The sequence below is a fragment of the Danaus plexippus genome, chromosome 11, assembly GCF_018135715.1.
Source record: "Danaus plexippus chromosome 11, MEX_DaPlex, whole genome shotgun sequence".
In the NCBI taxonomy this organism is placed as follows: domain Eukaryota; kingdom Metazoa; phylum Arthropoda; class Insecta; order Lepidoptera; family Nymphalidae; genus Danaus; species Danaus plexippus.
Genome location: NC_083544.1, coordinates 3,888,994 through 3,912,944, shown reverse-complemented (window position 1 = coordinate 3,912,944; position 23,951 = coordinate 3,888,994). Strand labels below are relative to the sequence as shown.

The 23,951-nt window shown below is 28.7% G+C and overlaps 1 protein-coding gene across 3 annotated transcripts in view; it reads right to left on the bottom strand.

Moving 5' to 3' along the window:
• The window catches only part of LOC116765445 (cAMP-specific 3',5'-cyclic phosphodiesterase), a 225,138-nt gene that overhangs the window by 117,660 nt on the left and 83,527 nt on the right, over window positions 1-23,951 (bottom strand). The window contains exon 1 of one of the 3 annotated variants that reach the window (XM_032654875.2): window positions 11,048-11,193. The exons of the other annotated variants lie outside the window; for them this stretch is intronic. The gene's annotated coding sequence lies outside the window, so the exon portion shown is untranslated. Of the gene's footprint in view, window positions 1-11,047; window positions 11,194-23,951 lie in introns of those variants that run through there. 3 annotated transcript variants of the gene reach the window in all.

The following is a 23,951-nucleotide window of genomic DNA, read 5'->3' as shown; positions in this document are numbered from 1 at the left end:
ATGTCAGAATTTTGTTACGTTTTATATGACTTCAAAGTGAAAACTGCAAAAATTCTTATATAATTTAAAGGATTTTAAACACATTAAATGCATTTGCAATTTTGCCGCTTCTAACCACTTAAGGATAGAAAAAAATGCTGTTGGAATACCCTCAAAACAAAAATATATATATATGTATATATATATTGTTTTAAATGAAAAGCTTTTATGGATATACGACATAGCAGATATATCGCATTTATCTTGCTTGTTCCATATTTCGAATCAAGAAATTTTTGTATTAAAATTTGATTACGATCAACAAAATGGAATCCGTTGCTATTAATTTAATGTCATATTGCGACGAAAACCGCCTAAAAGAATTTAGCATTCACAGCATCGCAGAATCATGTTATATATCAAAGCGAAGACAAAAAGGTCTCTTTTTGTTCATTTAATTTGAAAAAATTGAATCTGTCAGAAAGTTATTGAATATTTGTAGTTAATATAGCCATATTTTGTCTTTTGATTTACATAAAACTATTAAATTCACTAAATATATTCTAGTCAAAAGATTTCAAGAAAAGAAATATAAGAAATATTTATAAAATAAAATACATCTACTAGACATTTGATAAATACGATTTCTTACAACTTATATATGTGTAATTGTATCATTTTTATGCTTCCTTTATTACTTATGATAAGTTAATTTGTTATAATGACAGTTAATAACACAATTGACGTAGCTGTACTTGACAAATAATGACTATTATCTAGTCGTAAAATTATAACAACTAGGTTTTTGATCACGTACTGATTAGACCTTAGGACGTGTCATAATACATGCTTTCGCATAATGCAACCTGTTCATGTATACCACATTTGTGTCTCAATTAAAAATATTCTTCCCTATATTGTTACGTTATGTCACGTTTAAAGCCCCGACGCAAAAAGAGGGATGTCATAAGTTTGTCGTCGATGTTTGTGTAAAACGGATCACCCAATATCGATGCGTTTTTTTCTTTTGAAAACCTATTTCCTCGTTAGCAATGTTTGGTTAATATCAGCCCCAGCGGCCTAAGAGTGATACCTGTTTCCACAAACAAAGTAAGGCATTTTCGACGTATTTTCAATTAGGCGTTTCACCTCTGCCAGTATAAACGTTTAGTGACAGTTAATACGTTTAGAAGATTTATACAACTAAATATATTTTTGTTTATATTGTTTGCATGATGGAAACACAATTTTCAAAATAGTCACCTGTTTATCTGTTTACACCAGCCATAATTTAAAGCAGTGGTCTGATTTTAAAATAGTTTTTAATAGAAAATAGTATTTTATGGATTTACACTTATATGGTGTACAAAGTGTTTACCAAAATTGAGGAATTCAAATAAATTCTCATCTTCAATCCTTTATAGTGAACATAAAATAATCATATTAATAATTATCAATGAAATTCGTAACTAAACATCGTTTTAATGGAATCAAATAGGAAAAATATAATATTTCTCTCAACTATTTCAAGCTTATATAATAAAAAAATAAATTCGAGTGACATGATAAAGTGACTGCAATAACAGTATCGTATCTGAATACATTTTAAAAGTTGGTTTTGACGGAAAACTGGTCCATGAGTAAAATAAATTAGTTTAACAGATAGGGAAATAACATGGTTTTAGAATTCGCATCGCATTTCACAGCACGCTCCGACGGGTGCGATGGAATGGGCGTAAATAAAAATTATGTCTTAAGTCAATAATGTACGTGTCGCTTACATTTTATTTTTCTTTACGATCCTCTTTACTCTTTATGTTTCGTTGTAGTGTTTTTATATTTCTACAAACATATTTGAGCAGTTCTTAATATTTGCTTTGAAATTCCCAAGTAAGATAAAATGTGGCAATATAGGAGGCGAACTTTCCGCTCCTGGGATATATCATCCCAGTATCTTTGAAAATTAAGCTATCATGTAAAGTTGGTTCAAAATGATTTTTTACTATTTCTGGACAATTATAGAGCATATATTTCCAAAATAGAAAAGTGTCTTAATATTAAGGCAACAGTTTGTACTCCTCAAAGTCTAATCGTCTCTCACGAGTTGAGATGATTTTCAAGTTGTTAAAGGTGAATAATCAACATAAAAACTCATTACTAATAGGCCAAGGTCGTGTATATTGGACCGGCAACTAAATTGGACCAACCTCATGTCTCAAAAAAGTAGTTTTTTTTATTCCAATACTGGAAACATAAAGTGATATTCATCTAACATCATTTCATATCAGCTAAAAAATTTTTCTGTGACATCGAGCATTAGTGTTTAGTTTCTAAAATACAATTATATTATATTATATTATATTATATTATATTATATTATATTATATTATATTATATTATATTATATTATATTATATTATATTATATTATATTATATTATATTATATATATTATATTATATTATATTATATTTATATATTATTATATTATATTATATTATATTATATTATATTATATTATATTATATTATATATATTATATTATATTATATTATATTATATTATATATATTATATTATATTATATTATATTATATTATATATTATATTATATTATATTATATTATATTATATTATATTATATTATATTATATTATATTATATTATATTATATTATATTATATTATATTATATTATATTATATTATATTATATTATATTATATTATATTATATTATATTATATTATATTATATTATATTATATATTACTATGTTAAATATTCAGACTTGTCCTAAGATATCTGTTGTAACTCCGTTAGAGGTTCGAATGCAGTGTTCGTAAAATGTAGTTTGCATGTGTAATTTATCTACGAGTAACATGTTTTAAATTATTGAGGGTATTTATAACTTATATGTAAATGTTTTTGTTTATAACGAATCCCATACGATCTTTAGAATGGGTAGCAAACAGTTAGATAAAATGGACCATGCCAAATTACGAAGGCATAAACAAAAGAAGATAAGACTCACTGAGAATGATATTTAAGAACCAGGATAAGAAGAAGAACATAGAGTTAAAGTTGATTCCGTAGAAGTTTAGAATACAAAGACGAGATGAAAGAGTGTGCTACATTATAAAGAAATTATTATGATGAAAAAGTCCCAAAGATTGTATTCATATTGCCATAATTGGAATCATTAAACTTGTACTAAGATAAAACTAGTATTATTCGGATTTACTACGCGGATTTTATTATTTAAAAAACTACACGAGGTGACCCCTCGTCTGCCCGTGATCACGGTTGCTGCAAAGTAACCGAAACGTCGGGTTTATGTAGTTTTTTAAATAATAAAATCCGCGTAGTAAATCCGAATAATACTAGTTTTATTTAAATGAATACTCGCGAAAATCTTAGATCTCATTATTGTACTAAGATTTTAGATTGTACTATGTAAATATTAAAAAAGAATTATTTTTAATTGTTTTTTCTTTTTGGTTTCTTTAAAATTTCATCCAAGTTCAATTCACCTTCCCCATGGTCTAAATTACATAACCAATTGTTTAAATTGAAACGAAGATGATAATGTTTGAAATAAATCGATCCGAATCACCAGACTTTTCCTTTCGTGTAGAACATGTTAGAAAAAATATTTATCCATTTTTAAAATATTAGAAAACAGACTAGATAATTCTTTCGACACAAACAATGTTCTTTAGACATAAAACTAACTAATTCCATATTTTGGTTCAAATGATAAAAGTCCAGCTAAAGTTTAAATGGTAAAAATATATGAAATAATTCCTAGGAATGTATTAAAAAAAAAGATTACTCTGAGAAGGCGTTCCTACCTGTCAAGCATTTGGTGTTTGTCGTATTTCGTTCAGTAATAAATTTCCCTAATTAGTAAAAGACAGATGAAGGCTAAACAAATTTAGTGCGTTAAAACTGTCTTAACTTAATTTGCTACATTTCTATTATTATCTGTGTGATTGTTTATTGAACTTGGTTTCTCTTTCAAAATTCTTTCACGCAAAAAGTTCTAAACCTAACCATAAATATTTGACAATCAACAAATAGGTTGTCTATTTTTTGATTGTCAAATATTTATGGTCAAATATTTATTTATTCCATCGCTTTAATGTTGTTTTTTTTGTATTATTAAAAAAAATCTGTTTCATGCAGACGGTGTCGCGGGCACAGTCAGTCTGTAATAAATATTGTGAATGATGAGTCGTCACACCATTATATAAATATTATTTAAATACATCCGCTTGATGGATTCCAAAAGATTGACGTCGCCGAAGTTTTTGTGCATTAGAAAATTAGTTTTATATTTAAATTTTATAGCAACAGTATATTATACAAAATAAAAATTATGTCTACATTTTATTACTTTCTATTAAAAAGCTGTAATTATAGTTGTCTGCAAACATTAAACCGATAAAATAAAAAGAAGACATATCTTATATAAAAAATAAAAATCACATCAAATATAACTATAATTTCGAAGTTGATTATTTTATGAATGTACGATAAGATTATTTAGCATGATGTACATAATATTTTTTTTATAATTTACATTACTTAACACAAAAAATAGATGTTTAGGCATCGGTATCCGTTGCATAATTTACTCAAATATTGGTAAATCGAATATCAGTTCAAGGAAAGTTCAGCACGCGAACTTGTCCATCTTCTGGTGTTGAAATATTTTAAAATTTATCGATGTATCAAAATTAATTTTATCAATTCAATATTTACATCGATTAAAATTTTACTTATAATAAAAATCTGCCACGTTAAACTCTTAAATGATCTTAAAAAGCGGTTTTTTTTTAGTAAAAGAAGCGTTATATAATACTAAACCACTTCATTTTTAAAATATAATGCTCAAAGGAGGTTTAGATAAACGGACTACTGACTTATTTCAACCACATTTAAAAATCACTGCCTTATAGGCATTAAATGTGATACAAAGAATTAATGTAGGCGTTAATATAATAAAAAATCATTATTACTTGACCGTAACTATTAAAGCTGAAGTAACTAATACGTTGTATATCAGTATTTATTGTCAAGCTTATTTCTTATAGGACATATTCATGAGCATTAAGGGCGTAAGCGACCTTCGAGATACGGAACGCCCCTACTATGGATCCCTCCAACTACGTGACGGCTATATTTTATTGAGATCTTTCTTTAGGATGCTTTTTATGTGAATTTCGGGTTCGCTGATGACTGGATTGTGAACTGGGCAATTGGTTTAAATGGTGCGATAAAACTAAACCTGCGCGTGTTTGTTTATAGACGGCCATTTCTCAGCCAACTTCGTACCTTTCATTTTACTGCTGGTCCAAATATAAAACCGACACAGAGTTACAAGGTATGGGTTTTTTTTACTTCTACGAAATCTCTTTGAACAAGTTGAACCTCACACGTTGTATTATAAATTGTAAATTATATTTTTATTTTTGACTCATTTCAGTACTGATTAATTATTAAAAGCTAATATGAACAAAGCATTCGTTGCTTCATTAGATAACAGTAACCCAATTTACTAGTGCATGATTTTAACGAAGTCATTTTATAATGCGTCAGCTAAAGCAATTAAATTGTGATCAGATAAAATTATTAAAAACAATAATAATAATATTGATGAGATTTTCAATGAATTCAGAATATAAAATTTTATTGACACATAATATTTAATTAATTTGCAATAGATTTCAATCCGTCTAAGAGTTGTTTTGTTGACAGATAACTGTATAATTTTTTCTTGTAATATTATAGTAAATAAGAAATTTTATTTGCTTTTACAAGGAAACAACATTTTTAACTGACCTATATATAGTCGAATAAAAAATTTTACTTCGAAAAGTAGTAGACGAACTGAAACCCACTCCAGTGGATCTAGTGGAGATTATCAGGGCTATAAATCACGCCTTGCCCCGAGTGATTATTCAGTTCTGCCACTTACTAGCCGAGCCCCTTGTTTGAACAGTATGAAACCTACGGAGATTCGTCAATCAAGTTCAACGTCGATATTCAAAGAAAATTTCCATCTTTTAACTTCGACATGTTTTATACATATTTGATTTGCGTTTGGACAACTTTAACGGGAAAAGTAAAAGTTTTCCGAATTTCTCTATTGGGTAGCCAAATATGCTTAACTAGGCCCGGGCGAGGGAGTGGCTCGGTTGAGTTATTGAATGGAATTGCATTTAACATCCCTCAGGATATTACATCTCATTGACCGACTGTGTTTGATACATTTCAACTTTATGTTAGTGAACGAAATGTTGCTATTTATGTATTATACAGAGCAAAGCGTTTTTGCGGAGTCAAAGCAACTTAAGAATTTTTTAAAATTCTTTTCCTAGGAGTTGGCTATATTAAAATTAAATTATTAACACAAGTTTCTTTAATTTTCAACAGTATTTATTGAAGATTTATAAGAGAGTGGTGATTGTGGTGCTGTTTTTATAAGATGCAAATAATTTTGTACCAATAATGTGTAACGTGAACTTAAATAATGCATAAAATAATACAATGTACGACTATTACATAATAAAAACTTAAAGTTCTTTAAACATATGTTATTTTACAGACCATTATAATACCGGGGATGGATATAATATAAAAATATTCTAAACGCATTTCTTAGTTTCGTAAGAGCTGTGATAAGAACTCATCTATTTATTATTAAATAAACGGTAAGCTAACAATAATGGGAACAGATAACATTGTGTCGCGTATAATGTCCTCCATTAAATATTCAGCTAAATCATTATTGGTACAAGAACCGGTTATAAAAATGCTACGATAACTTGAATCACATTACATCCCTTGGTATAAATTCCGTTAAAAAAATATATTAAACTGTAGGTTAGATTTTATTTATTTAATGCCAACGGCAATGTTTTCTTTAGCTTGAACTAATATTATTTTTAAAGAAATATCAAATGTTGTGACGGCAAAAGGTGACCCTTGAAAGGGGTTTGTTCGTTTCTGCTTAACCTTGTTATTAAAAATATAATTAAAATGTATTAAGTCGAAATTATATAAAGTAGTGAAAAATTTTGCAATAGATTTGAACAAAGTTGGTACCAGAGATCCGATATACAATGTACTAATGTATATCCATAATTATTAATTCAAAATTTATCAGTTACTAAGTTTATCTTAAGTCTTAAAAGAAAATTTTAATTTAAACATACCTTTAAGGAACTACTCTCAATCAGTTTCAAAAGATACATTTTTTTGATCTGTTATTAAAAAAGTGTATTTCAAATAAACAGTCGTGCATTTGATGAATCTTAATACTAAAGAAATAACATTTCATTGACAAATATTTCAAAAACAAAACATTGTCGAGAATAATTAATAATAAACAAAAATTATCGGATCGGACAAGGCGTCAATTGATTTTGATTTCCGCATATATATATCATTGAAACATTTATTCCTATAATTTAATTGTTTATTCTTATAATATATTTTAATTACCAATATCTGCTATAATATTTTGTTACTTAAATTAACAAACTCACCTTGGACATTTAGAGATAATGAACCACTTACATCAACACCAAGCTTTGTAACTACTTCACTTTTACAGATAATAATCTCGTGCTTTTTTTTCATACTTGAAAAAGACAAATTTAAATGTTTAAGTGATAAAAAATCTTATTTAATTAATATGACATTAAGGTAATATCATTATGAAAGAAATTCTAGAATATTTTTAGCCACGTTAACGCATTACCGACTTTGTATGGCCGCCTTTCAAGTAATGAGATTAACAGGCAGGATTAGAAACGCAGCAAGTTTAGTAAAATTTTACTAGAACAAAATATTTTTAATTTATTCGACGACAAAAAAAAAATCTATCAAATAAGATAATGGTCGTATCAACAGGAATTAAAGTTTTGTTGTTAAACACGCAATAAAACATCTCGTTATCTTAAAAGTTTTACAATTATTTTATTTTCGTCTAGCTAACTGCGTGTTGTGACTAATTCAAATATCTTACGTAAATAAAAAACCGTAGTCGCTTAAAATAGTGACAAACGTACGAACATTACCGCTGCATAGTTTTTGTAAGATCGGTTTTTACATGTTATATAAAATATACTATAAAAATGGTCTAACAATATAACATTTTGAACATTAAATCGAAATGAGTAGTACATTAAAATCGCGTAATAAAAATGGATCTTTAGTATGTGACTGGTCGTGATAAAATTTTCGTATATATTTTGTACTGTGTATCACCCGGAGCGTGCGATGTTCTGGCGGTATAAAGATAAAAACTTAGCGTTCCGGAACGGCAGTCATCCGCCACCGTCCGTTCAAATTACTTCACATATGCAATGAGAGGCAGATTCTTTCATTTTAGAAAGCTGTGAAAAAAAAATTAACACATTTGACCCTACATTCAACTCTATATCCCAGGAAATACAAGGATATTTAAGCAATGATAGTATTTAAAAACGTGCGTGTGTTTGTATGAATTTTTTTCGCACAAAACTAAGTTAATTTGTTATGTTTCCCGGATAAAAAAAATGTTTAGAGCGATGTTACTTTATGTAATAATTGAAATAAAATATCATAAGTAATGTTTTCACCAAAAAAATGTTTCACAAAGATCTAATTTGTATAAACTTCAAACGTGTATAATTTTCCCTAATACTCAAAAGCAGTAAAACAAAAAGTATTCGAGTAAATAGCCTTATATTAAATTGTGTTCCAAGCACACGTTGTATTAATCCGAGCAAATTTTTCTTAAATAATTATTTTTGAGGTAAATGACCGTTAAGCTTCATGTTTTTCACAGAAATCTCGATGTAACAGATTTCAGTTGTAAATGAATTTTTTATCTTATGCTACAACGACTTTGTATAAAGGCATTTTCTAAAGCAATCGTTTGGATTGGTTACGTTCATATAAACTTAGACCCTTTGACTGAGAAAACTGATAGTGGAAAATCAATATTATCTGTACTTTGACTTTGTAATTCGGGTGGAAGTATCAAAGGCTAACTTGTTATTTTGTCAAGGCCATCGCAGTATTGTTACACGAAGCCTTCAAAGTGGGTGATTTAGTCAACATTAGAAAGGAGCAGCTTTATAGTTGGGAATATAACAGGTTGCTTTCTATGTAACAAATATTACTGTTAAAACTTTATAATAACATTTTGATAAAAGTGTTCCCATTTATTCAAAGAGATATTCAATAGTCGGATATCAATTAAACTCAAGCTTGATCGAAGCATAGTTAACTAAGTTAACTAATAATAGAGCGTATAACTGGTCTACGTCAATTTTAATATGATTTTATGTAAAATGCTAATACAGTAGATATTTATTTCCTATTCGCCTTTTCATTTCAAATCGAACGTCCAGAGAATTGCACTTTAGAATGACGAGCCCAATCCCGTCGCCTATTGAATTTTCAATATATTTTTATTTTCTTACAATAGTCTTTTGTTATTTATATGACTCTATTTGTTTTAAATTAACAGAATATCTTTAACAATTCAAAAATTTACTATAAGTGATATGGAATGCGAAATGACAGCATACCCTCAAATTTTTTTTTTCGCTTTATTTGTGCGTTTGGTAAAATTATATTGGATATAAAATAAGAAATAGAGAAATTATTCAAAATATTCTAAAGACTATTTATAGGTACTATGAAGGTGATGACAATAAAATATTCTAATGTACTCACAATATTGTTCATTATAATTTTTGCGTAAATTACTCAATTAAAGCTGATGCGTGAGATTAATATGATGCTATTATAAGTATATTGTAAACGAGGGCGTGTTAAGTTATCGCTGGTTTTGTTACAAGTATCATTGTTTTTGTTTATGTATTACAATACGACTGACCCAATCTACTTTTTGTACAATGAAAACATCTCAGTATGAGCTCTTTGTTTCACACGACAGCTGAAATTTTATTTAATACAGTTAATTTACGTTTGTCTTATGTGAATTCGTCCATGGAGAGAGTTAAACAAATAGCCTATTAAAATTTTAACAGTACACATAAATTAGAATTAACTCGATTTCAACCGTATTTATTGCGTGCTAAATGAAACGAGATTTTTTATTTAGATAAAATATATATATTTTATATTTCTGTATGTAATATGCGCTGCTTTACGTAGAAGATTTAGTTGAGCTGATATAGATGTAACAGCGATGCGAAACTTTTACAAAATCGTACAGATGAGGTAAAGTCGTGACTAGATTAACAAAAACCGTAAGATAAATATCAAACAACTTACTGCATATACGATCTTGCTTATAGTGTACGCGATCGTATCAGAGAGTCTTGGAAAATATAATTATGTATTCTATTAAAATAATTACATTTCTATATGAGTGTTGTTTCTTGAGACTAGAAACAAATAGAACGTCACCTAATTTAATATAAGTGTCTATCAAATATGGCGTACATGAATATAAAGGAATGTTAAAATAATGATCATCAAACAATGGATTCAAATCACAACAATGAAATGTTTATTTTAAATAATGTTTAAGGAGCTCTGAACTAACGTTCAATACTTGTATTTTTTTAGAACGATATTCTATACGCATGTTCTTATATTTTTTACACTACTTGCCTGTTATCACTAGTGTTTGTCACTATAAAATACGATATTAAAATCAATTAATTATTATTCCGTTTTTTGTTATGTATTCTTACCGTCAAGGTCGGAATCAGCTTCGAATGGTAAACAAAAACCGGCTTGTAGACCTCAAAATCTAATTAAATATGCTCATTTTACTGATATGAACTGTCGCAAAAATAAACATTGCAATTTACAATGGTTATAGTTTCCTGCTCGGTTGTAAAACTATCCAACAAACTGACTCGAACGCAAAACACAACATGCACACACGTCTAAAAAATTACCGCCACCAATATTACCGGCTAATAAACGGCTTGCAAAAAAAATGCCATATAGTTTCAAGGTCTCGAATTTTAACTACACATTCCATATATTCAAAAGAAACACATTTAAATAAATTAACAATAATATGAAGTAACACCTTAACACCGGTCGCAATCTAAGACGGTACTAATTGTTAATCTGACGTTATCAGTTATAGTGTGCAGGTAGGTGACATTTCGCTAGCATGTGCCTCCGAGGTGCGGATGGCACACCGCGGGAGGCAGCGCGCTCACTCGCGGTTAAGAGAGGACTGGATACGAATTACGATCCGTTGCGAGGTACGGGTCGGAGCTGAGTGAACAACGACTGGCGGACCAACGCAGCGACTTCAACATTGAGTCCGCTCGGTAACAATAGTGGTTGTCCGGACTATAAGCGACCAGTACATGAGTACAAATTTCATGCAGGCGCTTTAATGGACAGTGGTTTCCATTTGCTAGTCTTGAACATCGTCTTTTAAGAATAATTCTAATATATTAATAAAATTTTATTTTCAGTATTACAATTTTTTTACCGACGTTTCTAATATTTTTCGATAATTGTGTTCATAGATCATATGAATCGAGTCGTGCTATTTAAGTAGCATAGCTAGTTGGTCCGAATTTTTGTTTGATTTGAATGTTTACTACCCCTTCGTTAATAACGTCACCCTTTTGCTAATAACGTTAAGCATATAAGGGAGGGGCTCAGAAGCTGTAGTATGAATGTTGATAACGATTGATATCAATAAGTGTACATTTACACTTTGTAGGATGCAACGATAATGTAAAAGTAGGTAAGTAGATAATGATGTAAAAAGTGTTTTCAAATATAACGTTAATTGTCATTACGATGTGGCGGAAATTGTTACATTGTCACATGCTAATTAATTTCGACATTTCGTATCGCTATTTAAATGTAATTTTAATATACATTTTTTGGTAGTTTATTGACAATATTTTAAACAAGTTACATGTCTTTGTATTGTGCAAGGCGTTATAAAGTACCAACGATTCAATAGCTGAGTTGTGCAAAAAACTAAGTAGTTCATCTTAATAGCCTTAAAATATTCCCATATTTGTATGATATGTATATTTGTATAGGAGGCGGTTTCATACAATTTCTTACATGTGCTTATTTTCCTTCATATTGAAATTTTTCATGAAATTTAAAAACAAAATATTAGTTAGATCAGCCTTCATGTTATTTGTTGGCAATAATAACACAATTCATTGTTTTTTTATCTTAGAATAAGATGTTATTCGTTTATGATAAATGTGGAAACTATTTAATTTATCTATACCCTGAAATAAATGGTCAAGACTTATTATCAAACACTTCAGTAGTATTTACTAAAGATATCATCAACACAATCACAAGACTTGTGGTATGCTCCCGCATATCCGAATACCGATATGAAGTCAAGAGAGAAATAGGATTGGGAAAGTGGGAAATAGGGTTGCTAGTCGGTCGTTACTGAGATCCGAGTCACACCAGTCAGAACACAGATCCAAGTTTTATACATTTAAACAAAATTTGAGCCCTTTAGGGATATCAAATTTACTTTTCAAAGTGTCTTAGTTAAGATTTTAAATGGATTTTACAGAATTGTGGTACTCTTTATGGGTACATAAACTATATATGTTATGACCATAAAACCTTTCCATAAGGGTCTGTGGAGTTCTGAGGCGGCAAACAGTTTATAATAACTTAATTGCCTCCCGGAACTTCCCCGTCAGATTCTGTTCTAATAGTAAAATTGTAAGTTTTAACAATGTAGACATGTACCGGGATATGAAATGGTACAAATTTAAAAGATAAATAAACCTACATATATTCATATATTGTGCAAATACTTTAATGATTATATGAGATTTATTACAAAAATATAGAATTATTTTTATATTGAAATAATATGATTCTTAACGCAGCCACTTTGAAAGTGTCATTTGCGAAGCTAATTTGTTTTACCACACATAGAAGCGAGCGAGTTTGGAGTGATTAATGGATTTTCTTTTATGGTGTTTGCGTATATTAAATTTTTTTTTTAAGATCTCTTATATATTCATAAGAATTTTATCGGCATTTATATTACGACAATATGCGCTTGGTGAATGCTTTCTCATACAAATTGGGGACGCATTGATTGCTTCGGTTAGAACATATTTGGGATGGCAAGAACAAGAGTACGTAGAATTCAGCAATGTGTGAACATACTCTATACTATTCTAATTAAAGTGCTGTTGTTCAGAAAAAAATATTTTTATTTTCTTCAAAGCATACTCTTATTAGAATTAGTTTCTTCAAAGCACCTTTATTGTGTACGGCTCCGGATCGATTAATTGAATTATTCTTGTGATTTTCATTTAAATGTATGAATATAATCTCAGCAATGATTAACTTAAAATAAATAACTTATTTTATTAAAATGTAGTTTTAATGGAAACTGCTATTTCTAAAATATGTCATATGAATATCACATACGTTTTCTTCATTTCGTATATATTAATTATTACTTTTTATAATTTAGAAATGTATTATTACAAAAAAATTCAAACATAATAAAAATTAAAAAAAATTCTGACATCAAGGTTTATTTTTTCCTTTCTTCATCTTGTGTAAATGAGAAAAAAAAACAAAACAGATTTTTTTTATAAATTTCTTGGGTAATTTTTATTTACTCAGTAAAAAATAATAAATAGACTTTTGCAAACAATTAAATAGTATTATGTAAGTACATATGTATTAATTGAAGCGATTAAAAGATAATACACGTAGCTGCTCACATCAAGTAGTGCATATCCGATACGCTTATGGTTACTGAGTATTCTGTACACTTAGTAAAGGAAACGAGTTAGTAAGTGTCTCCTATTGTTTAAAATAATACATTACTAAGAAAAATCTATAGAAGATTTAGTGTTTTTTTGTTTATGAATTTAATGTAAAAATAAATCTTAAAATTAATACCAAAATAGTTTCATTTACTCTTCCTAACATCGGTACGATAGTTTTAATGTAATTTTAAATGGGAAGCAAAAAAATTTATGATTCTGAAATGATTGGAACATTATATAACCAACGAATCGCTCTATTTTACTCATGTGAAGACAGTTTAGGAAGAATCCTTCGTTTTCCTCAATTGCTGTCTCAATAAATACTCCAGTGTCTCATATCATTTACTTTCCTGTAGATAAGTACCTGCTACTTATGTATTTCACAAAAAAAGATTGTCCGTAATTAATTTCTAAACTTTTATTTCTATGAATGTCTTCTGACTATAAATAATTCATTATAAGTTAAATCGTTGTAAGCTGTGCCTATTTGAGTTCTATTGAGACATCAAAGTATTTTCTCCCTGCATAATATAGATGAGGCGTGAAATCGCAAATCTTATTACAGCTGAACCATGACAAAAACATTGCCGGTGAACACATTATAGAGAAAATTTTACATTTAAAATCTAACATTATATTTAAGTTATGTCGATTGAACATTACATATTAAAAAAAAATTAATTGCTTGCTTCCGAACATGATAATTTTTTTTTTTTTAATAAATTTGTCAAAAAAATCTTTTAGCTTTTGCAATAATGTATATCTTTATTAAATTAAATTCTAGTTTCGAATGAACGATGAAAATTTTATCCGAAATTCAAAAAACCCTCTCTGTTCTTTGTGCTCAAAGAATATTATCATGAAATTTCAAGTGTCGTCCACTCTTTGTCTCCGAGTCAATAAATCAGGAAAAGCTTCGTAAGTACAGATGACTGAGCGTTGAAAATAAATTGACATTTACAATGTATAAAACCTTTTCCTACCCCGTCTATACAAAACGAAGGTTCAACGGATTAGTTTCTATTCCACTTGAATTAGTATTGAATAATTGAACATAAAATTTTATTCTAAAACGAATGACTAATGTTTATTCAATTCGTTAAGTTCTGTTTGATTAATAACCAAACATAAATATTTCAATCGTGACGTTGATAAATTGACAAACAAATCATCAGAACCCGCGAAGATTATAACAGATATGCATATTAATTAAAATTTCAACTCAATTAATAACCCAAATATTATTTTTATGATTCACTCCGTACAAATGTTTTCATACTTACAATTTTAGCACACGTTTTTCGTTCGGAAATACCAGGCTGCACTTACCTGAAAACAAATTAAAAATATATATAACAAATGATTCCAAAAACATGTAACTTAGATGTTGTATTTTCAGTCAGTTCTTGTGAAATAGATGAACGGGTTTTCTTTGTACATTACTCCGCATCTATTTTTACTCCCTGGAATAAAAGACGGCTAGTGATTTTCAAGTTTAGATCTATATTCATTATTGTATGACTATTTGTTTGTACTTTTTTTTATAATATTCTTATATCGACTTATTAATTAATAGTAAATGGATGTCTTTATATTCGAAATGCCTCTTTGGCTTTGACTTCCCGCTCTTAATTAGGAAATAACTCGTTGTCAATAAACCTGACTGTAATTATAAGGGAAGAGATTTAATTCAGCTGATAAAACAAGGATTCAAAATTCCATGTCATTTTCTATATTTTTTATTAAATTAAATTGACATTGGTTAATATATTTGGTACTGTAAATTTAAATAAAAATTTATCCAAGTTTAAATTTCGATAAGCCTTAAGCTTGTAAAATTTCCGAAATCTCATTCCGAAAAAGTTGTTTGATTGATTTAAGCTGCTTAAAAAAAAAGATTATGAGGGAATAATTTTCCGAAAACCTTTTGCGCTTTATACATTCAAAGCATAAATTCCATAAGATATTAATACGAACATTTGCCGTATATTCTAAATCTGATTATTTTTCGCTAACGCATTAATCGTTTGAATAGAAAAAGAAAATATCTTAAAGAATGTAAAACGGAGTATAAAAAAGTTTGAGTGTCGCTAGAGCGCCCCTCGCTGCGCCGTATCGACCGGCTGTGACGCAACGTTCACCCCGACTTTGGACCCTTGCATAGAAACTTTAACCAATGCTTCCAAATTAACAGAACCAATTCATGAACTCATTCGATTCCAGATACATCGACTGCTCTTATCGTTGTAATTCAAATCAAATAGAGACAAAAAAGATCAATGCCTTAAGGAATTCTTAATTTACATGAAATACATTCAAAGCTACAACCGCTCAGTTTTATAATTAAATTAACTACTCAGTTTATTGAGACGTGTACCTTATTTCTTCTGGTCAGTGTTTTCTCTATTCAATTAACGAAACCATAATTTCTTAAAAAACATAAACTGTAATAAGCGAACCTTGATGTTTATACTCTGGAGAATAAATTCAGATATACACACAACAAATTTGTGAAATTCTTACTTAAATTTGCTACTTTACTTACTTTATGGTTAAATTCAAGAACATTTCCTTAAGGAAGGGCCATATTTTGTAAGATATTTAAAGAAGTATTTGTTAATTCAGTGTCATATTATAATTGCTTAATTGAGAAAACTGTTTAACGTTTATAATAGAAAAAAGTATATATAAATCTTTGTATATAAGGTATATATAAAGTATATATCTTTGCAATAAGCATACCTTTGTCTTAGAATGTCTTCAGAATTTTATTATGTCATATAACTTTGATGTTAGTCTTCCAGAAAAATAATTTAAATTTTTGAATAGTAGCTTTAAGATTAAACTGACAACAGAAATACAATCTTATTTGTGGCTTGTGGCTTACAGAATGAGTAAATTAATATTCCTATCCCTCATATATCTTTCAACATACACTCGGATGAAATTAAACCCGCTACTCTCAGTGTTTGGCGTTGTGGTCTTTAAAATATTTTTTTTACTGATAATCCAGAACTATCTTCTACCTATGATTTCTGAACATCAATTAGATTATCAAACCTTTTATTAACAGTTGTAGTATTAGCGTAAAAACGCTTCAATACAATCTAGCTCATTATTCAACAGAATAAAAATTTTACCTCAAAACGATAAATAGACTTACTTATTATAATATTGATAGTATGTAAGTATGACGCGTGATAAAAAAATAATAATACATAAATGTCAATCATATGCCTTTAATATGAATATCTATTAACGAGTATGTAGAATTTGAATGTATTAAAAACAGTAGAAACGAAAATTTTGCGAATAATATTTGAAAAATGTATCTCAGATACCGATAAATACAATTATACATACTTCTTGAAGTATTTAAATTATGGTAAATTATATTACTAGTCTCATTTACATTCCTTACTCATTTGAATATGTCAGAAATAGAAAATTTCTAGAAAAGATAAGATTTACAAGAAGATTCTTTACATATATTTTTTTGTGTCTTATTTAAATATTCTACAAATCGGAATAAGTGTGACAGAGCTTGCTTGTATAATAATTTTCTGAATATAAATGATACATGTCACTTAAATGTGGCGGAATGTAATGCCACACTATTTTCGACCACGTGTTTATTTTAGGGTTGCAAAGTGTCAAGATTTCACACAGCGTATGTCAATGCATGTTGAACATGCCATTAGTCTTATAACTTCTCAGAATTTTGCATTATTTTAAGTAACTTATTACGAAACCAATAAAATCTGTACCATTCATATGGTATGTGTGATTTGGTGCTAAATTTGAAAGTGATATATATTTTTATTTTTATTTTGTAACGTTGCTTTAACAACGCTTGCCCTTAGATGGAGGAAATTTGTCATACGTCGCATTCCCCCAGGCCCGAGAACATAAAAACTATAGGTGTGTGCTACACAAACCTAAGCGAGACCTTTTATAATAATAATAATATTTATGTGGCCTTCACGGCACATTCAACTAAATAAAAAAATAATACTATGAATTTGTTCTATTTAAACAAAGTATAGCAAAGTTAAGATATAAAAGATGATTAAAAAAAATTTATCCGGATCTTCTACTGTTTCTTCGACTTGACCAAGTCTCAAGTGAGTGGGGTTTTTGTTGGTAAATGAAACGAATATCGACAATAGATCATAACATTTTAAAGATTTATAAGTTAATTTATAATAACCAAACAGCGTGTCTATGAAGGTGGTTATAAGGTTCAATATTAAAGTATATATTGATAACTTTTCATATTATCTTTCTTCGGCTAGTAATAATTTTTGTCCGCCCTAAACCCAAATATCGGAATATATCACCAAGGACGCCAAAGAAGCTTTTATCTTACATTTCCTACAAATGTGTGGAGAAGCAATTCTATATTGTATATCTTATATTTAAAATATATGCAAAACTTAACTAAAATACACTGTTATTGCAGAACTATATCACTTTTTGTACTATAATGATTTTATTTCTGTCTCCATGGAAATTTCTCTATTTTTTTATATTTTATTTAAAATTTACACTTTGAAAATACAGTGATGAACATAAAAAGTCCCGTCGTGAATGTGGTTGAAGTTATAAAAATATGGAATAAAAAATTTAAAATTAATTAAAACCATATTGACTTCCGTTGTACAAAAACACCATAATGTGAAAATGCTATAAATAAATATTGTGTGTAAATATATTTTGTTTAATTTAATTTTTCTTTATTAATTTAAGGATATGGTCAATATATGGAAATACCTTTACTTCCAAGGAGAAAGTAACATGGTCACGAGTTTTCTACACTTTTGGCGTTTTGCATAGTTTAACGACATACGAAGTTTATTCCAGTCTTTCTTTTTTATACCTACGTTGATAGCAGCATGTTCTAAAACTTACGAATTGGAAATCCGCAAAATTCTCTACGTAGTTGGACGTAACAAACTTATGGCATGGATTCTGTTCTTCAACGAACAAAAATAAACGCAAACCAAGTGAATTCGTACTATATTCAAATTGAACAGTTTATAGTAGTCTTCAGAGCTCCAGTGATGAGAGACCGTCTCGGGAGGCTTCAACGTTTAATTGCCTTGGCGCTTTTCCATCCCAATCTTAGAGTTAGGGCTCTATAGAAAGAACTAAGGAAATACACAAAGTTAGTTGTATATAGGAAAAGTTAATTTTCAAAATGCTATTACAGAACAAAATTATTAATTATAAAAATCGTTAGTATTATTTTTGTGAATTATACAATACTAAAGACAGAAACTCCTGTACAGGTGAGTTCTACAAAATGGTAAACTTTATTCCAACTCTAAAATGTTATAATGAACATTAATATATATCAAACTTCTAAAATTCCCGAGCTACATACTTGTAGTTCGAATATGTAAATGCAGATAAGTTGGCCTTTAATAGTACCGGACTTGGCATCGCTGCATTTTGATAACAGATGTGAATTTAGATTTTTGAATTTTTCATGCTATGTTTAGAAACCATGAGACTAACTTTAGTTTAAATAAATTAAAAAAAAAATAACCTGATGTATTCTGCGATTCTAAGTAGAACTGAGCTTGGGAGTTGATAATTTGTGACGTAAGGAAGAATTATTAATGCATTATATTTAACTAAATATTTAATCTTTATCCAAATAACAGACATATCACATAAACACTAAAATACAGTCACACCCCCATATACACACACACACACATACGCACAAGCACTAATATATATATATATATATATATATATATATATACATACATATATATGTAAGCACACATTTACATATACGTACAGTTGATATAACGTTGTTGAAGCGTTAAAATCACTTTCTACCCAAAAGTAATAAGAACACTTAAGACTAATTAATTAAAATGAAACAACACAATATATTTAAGTATCAACATAAGCATTCTAATTAAGCGAATTAGATCATGGGGTGCCAAGTTTTGGACAATCATAAATTGTATTTAATCCACGTCCTTAGTTCTCTGAGCACTCGCAGTTAGCCTGTCTACGCTCTATAAATTACATGTCGTTGACAAGAACGAAAATGATAGGCGTAATACAGAACATTTATATGTCGGGAAGAGCTAGGCCTCTTGACACGGGTGTCACTGAAACGAAATACAGTTGATATAAAGACCCTGAAACAAGTTATCTTCCTTTTAAATTCTTTTAAATTATTTGTAACATTAAAATATGTACGACTTAAAGAAGACTCACTGAAGAGTGGAAAGATTTGTCAATAATTTTGAAGATACAATTGGGTTATAACTTGACAATACCTAACATTCATAGGCACTGAATTTTATTAAAGTGAATACGCCATAACATTCACAAACTTACTAATTAATTACATTTACATATTTCCTTTCAAAAAGCACCTGAGTACAACTTGGTGTAGAAATATTTTCTTCTTAAGTTTTAAAACATACAATCATATTCGTCAGTAGTGTAATAATAATTTTATACTACCATTTAACTGCAAATCATATCAATTGAGCAGAAACTCAAAGTATTAATTTTGTTTCAAACAAAATATTTCATCAAAGTAGTTTAACTTTTAACGTAAAATACGATTTTATCTTATATTATATAGATACAAAACGACTGCAAATATCATGATTCGCTGAAAAATGTCATCGCAATACCGGAACCATTGTTACGACCCGCGCTGTACGACTATCGACCGACTTACGTAATTCACGAATCAGGGTGGGTCTACCAATATCGTGCGACTTAAATATTAGGCTTATTAATGACAATTATGAATATTAATTGATATTCAGTATATGTCTATCATTAAATTAGATTAAAGCAAATAATACATCTGATCTGAGACAATAAAATCCGTACAAAGTACGATACTTAATTATACTCACAAATACATCCTTGTTTTAGGAGCACTAAAAGTAATGAATAGCTGGGAACAATGATTAAATAGCATAAACATTATCAGTATACGTTAAAGAAAATTTAAAAAATACATATTATTTACAATTTCTCAACTTTATATCTTCGGATTTAACCGACTAAAATTATCTAAAACGTTTCATATCATCAACGAAGAGCTGAGTATCCCAACAAGGCATACAAGTGAACCTATTGTGAAATATTCCAAGGAATTAACATACATAAAAGCTATCCGAAGTATGCATCAGCCGCAACTGCTATAGCGGTATTAGTTGCGCTCCAAAAGTTACACTACTAGCTGTAATAAGAAACTACAGATTTACGTTCTGTTATTTTTCAAGAACATTTGCCAGCTAATTGCAATGATCTCGGTCATTCGTTATATATTTGCTACTCAATTTGATTATATTTTTAATCAAAACAGCGTCAGTCACATTCAGTTCTGCAATTCTGAGATATGGTTTGATGAAAATGCAGCTTTTATAAGCAGAGTTAGTAAATTTTTTTAAGAAAAAGTATTTTTTCTCTGCTTCGAGTATAGAGCATTGCTAAAACGTTTTAAAAATAAAATTTTCGCCCTCTGTGTCTGGTAGGAATTAAGTTTGTTTTATCATCACAGTTTATTTTAATGGCTACGTTTCCTGTTGTTTTATAAAACTTGGTTAACCTTGTGCACTAATGCTAAGACAGAGTTATATTAGAATCATTCCTTCTGTATATAATGATATTTTCGTCTCTCTGGCATCTGGTGGCGATAGAAGTCTACGTTCTGCTACATATAAATAGCTTTTACATAATGTAACGTCAGCATGACGGGGTGCAATTACTAGGAGTACATTTAATCGAAAGCTTTAACACTGGCGGTTTTATGTAAAATGGTAGAATAGTCATATGAAACAAAAAAAAAAAAACAAATGGAAATTAATTACTTTATTAACAGTTGTAGTTAAAAGCCATCGCCGGCGTTTAATTGAATTTATTTTAAAAGATTTCATCCCAGGGCCAATTATTAATAGTCTTATTTATGGTATTTTCTGTGAATTAAATTAACTTTAACCAAATTCTGAAGGGAACAAATGTTACTTTAATAGTAACTTAATACTATAACCAATATATTATAGGAAACATTAAAAAGATCAGGGTGTTCATTACCAAAACAATAGTAACGAATCCTTCACTAACGAAATAGAAGACTATGCAAAGTCTATGTTAAATGAAATTGAATAAGTCTTAATAACAAAGGCATTCATTCAGTTTTTTAATACATTCATGAAGAAAAAACTACGGAGTTCATTGTTCAAATGTTATTATGTTCTGTTTCAAATAAAATATGTCTCCATTTCTCTCTGTCTTTTAATTAATTATATTACAGTGTCATATTAACTTTTTACTCATTGTAATTAACTTTTACAGTTCCTTTGTTCTGATATTTGCATTTACACTTGTAACAGGAAATCTTCGAATTTCATTTTTATATATCAACAATTATTTCTTCATAAAATTACCAACCTCACTGCTTTAAGAAAGTGTTATAACAATATTGAACAATATTCTATCAATATTATAAATGTGTGACTTCTTGAAGATTTATGAACTTTTAGAAGTGTTAGAACTTTTAGTTACAACAAGATCGAGCCATAAACATAGAATATGGGTAAGGCTGATGGCTGGTTACTATATCAGAACACACTTTATATTTCTTTTCTGTGTCCAATACTGTAATTTACTCAGACGAAATCACGGGAAAAAACTAGTAGTTACATAAATATTCGATTTTTTTATATCATTAAACCATCCATATTTACAATGATCACAAGTATTACAGCACAGATGTATGCCTTTTGTTTACATTTACACTGTTGTATGTGTGTATATAATGTTTTTAATATGACTATCAACAAAATGACGACTGCGATGTAATATAAATATATATATATATATATCTCGTATGGAAATAATTCACATCTGCAATTTGTCTTCAAAATTTTATCCAATCTAAAAATATTAAACTTTTTTCCTTAATTTTTCTGATACTCAAATAGTTGAATTGAAATTATAATTTGCATAAAATCATCAGCTTCTTTTCTTGTCTCATTTGCTCATAGCATTTCTCAAAGTTACACTAAAAGCCTCTCGAAACTTGGAGGGACTCGTTTAATACTTACAGTAAGCAAATAATTAAGCAGGCATTTTTAAAGATAATTTATGTTTTTATTTATAATTATTATATGCGGAATTCGTTTCTAGTTTTTAATTCAGATCATGATCTTGTTAATTGTCTGTTCATAGCCTGCGGTCCCATTGTGGGTCGAATAAAGGAAATTTCTATATGAAAATAAACAGATTTCTTGTTATTCCACAGATAGAAGTCGCTCGCTTATTTTTCAATAATAAGATGTGCCCGCGGCTTTATTTGCTTTGAATTAGAATTCACAGATTCACAATCTGTGTTCTATTTTTGAATGTCTGTGTTTCTAATATTCAATATGAAGCTGAATATTTTTGATCAAAACACGTTTTTTACGTAAACTATATTTTACCCTATGTCTCACTGAGAATAGATTATTTTATATTTACATGCTGCAAACGTACGAACTCGTTAATTTTCCCCACTGTCTAGTTTGTAATTGTATATAGTAGGTACAACCCTCTAATTTAACAAATAACTAACCCAACGCGTCTTCGTGAAATTATTTCGCAATATTTTAATTTAGTGCCCGTTTATTTGAACTTTAATAATTAATTATACATTTAGTCATCATATATTATAATAATTATATTCTTTTTATACACCTACTGCCTATTAGTTTTCGTGCTAGAAAAACTTAAGACATCGAGTGATTCGTAATATTTAAAGAATATTAACTTATAACTGTTTTGAAAATTTATTACAATAATTAATATAATTTAAAAAAAAAGTAATAAATTGTGTTAATAACTGTGTAGAAGTGCCTGTGTACAATAAATTTTTACCCTCCTGACTTTACAATAACTATTGCAATGAAAACTCTTAGCAAGTGAAAATAATAACACGACAGCTTCTGTGATAAAAATCTATCGAGTAATAATAATAGTCTAGGAATACTATAATATATCTATCTAATGCATTCAAATTGCAATAGGATAAACAACAATAAAGGTTATTAATGTTTACGCGATCATCAATTATCATTCTACCGATATTTACTTGGCTGTCTGCCAATAATCCTATTACTACAACAATCTATCTCAGCTTCACCTGTCAATTTGATAAAT